A 1,818-nucleotide genomic window follows, 5' to 3' on the forward strand; every position below is an offset into this window, starting at 1 on the left:
ACTCTCTCCCTATGAGGTTCTCTAGTAATAGTCAATCGGCACGTTTGACAAACTTGTCATATGACACGTAAAATGATTCTTAATCATAGGTATGTTCTTTTCTTCTGCAAGCAGCGTACACTAATGGCTCCTGCACACAGGACGTGGTAATGCTTGCCGCGCGGCGGAAGTCCATGCGACAGCCAATCAATATGTTGTTTTTCCGTAAGAGCTAGAAGGTTATTATGGAAAGCAGCATATTGATTGGCTGTCGCGCGAACTATCGCTGCGCGGCAAGCATTATTGTGTTCTGTGTGCAGGAGCCATAAGGGTGCTATTTCACGTGTCGTACGACAAGCTTTTCGGATACGTTTATTGGTTGGCGAATAGAGTATTTCTAGGTTCTCTGTTCGTCAACCAATGAACGTATCCAAAAAGCTTGTCGTACGACACGTGAAATAGTATCCGTACTCAGTACAACAGAATACTGCACTGCCTGCCCTAGTGGTCTGTTCTTTTTAGATGTACTACTGAACTAGTGCAATAAATTAGAATGAAACAAATACACTTTTTCTCACTCTAACTTATTGCACTAGTGCAGCAGTGCAGCTAAAAAGAACAGAGCATTGGTCTGTTCTTTCGCTCTGCACTGCTGCACTAGTGCAATAAGTTAAAGTGAGACAAATATATATTTGTCTCTCTCTAACTTATTGCACCAGTGCAGCAGTGCAGAGCAAAAGAACAAACCACATAGATCTCGAGCTAGGGCAGCGGTGTAGTGCAATATGGTGATGTACACGAATAAGAATAGGTTAGAATCCTCAAATAAATAAACAAGTAGCATAACAAGTAGCATAATAACATGAACTATACATTTTCAGTACTGGCAATACATTTCGGAACGCAATCTCAGTGTAATGCAATGCAGTGCTAGTGTAGTCCCAGTGCACAGGAAAAGAACAGACTTTATGGGTGTTTACGATAAGTTGTCGGTATTAGTAATCTTACGTAGTAAACATTAACCTATAATAATATTGGATTTATGTTATAATTTCGTATGTAACAAAATAAGAACAGTATAAAATCTGTCAAATTAACATTTCAAACATACTAATTTTAAAATATATTAAGGACATTTATGCATTTATATATAGATACATATAAATATGTGTGCTTGATATGTGTATGTTCATATGTGTAATCTATAATTATTTACACACATATTTTTATATAAAAAGAACATTTATATTTTTATAGATTGTGTATATATATATATATATATATATATATATATATATATATATCTATGTTAATTTGACAGATAATACTTCTTTTCATTAATTTAATATCAGTAAAAGTGTAACAGATCATTTATTCATACATTGATATATAAGGAAAATGATACGCGCTAATCATTAGAATAATAATTACGTACCTACCGACTTTTATCTTTTTATTTCTCTTGAGGACAAAGTATCACCTCACGTTGCTATGAAGCTAATCGGATTACTGCTGAGACAGCTTTTACTAAAATCTGATTAAGCTAAGGAATTTTTTGAAATGGGTCGATTGAATACCACTGTTCAGTCGGATTTCCAATCCGACAACTTATCGTAAACACCCGTTAAATCTGGAGAGCATCTATATCGCATTAAAGTTCTCCCCTCACCTAGCTGTGAGTGTGGAGCTGCCATTTAGAATGTTATGGCTCCTGCACACAAGACGCGGTAATGCTTGCCGCGCGGCAGAAGTTCACGCGACAGCCAATCAATATGCTGCTTTTCGTAATAACCTTCTAGCTCTTACGGAAAAACAACATATTGTTTGGCTGTCGCGCGG

The sequence above is a fragment of the Odontomachus brunneus genome, unplaced genomic scaffold (assembly GCF_010583005.1).
Source record: "Odontomachus brunneus isolate Ranch 3 - 2012 unplaced genomic scaffold, Obru_v1 Obru_scaffold_030, whole genome shotgun sequence".
Classification (NCBI taxonomy): domain Eukaryota; kingdom Metazoa; phylum Arthropoda; class Insecta; order Hymenoptera; family Formicidae; genus Odontomachus; species Odontomachus brunneus.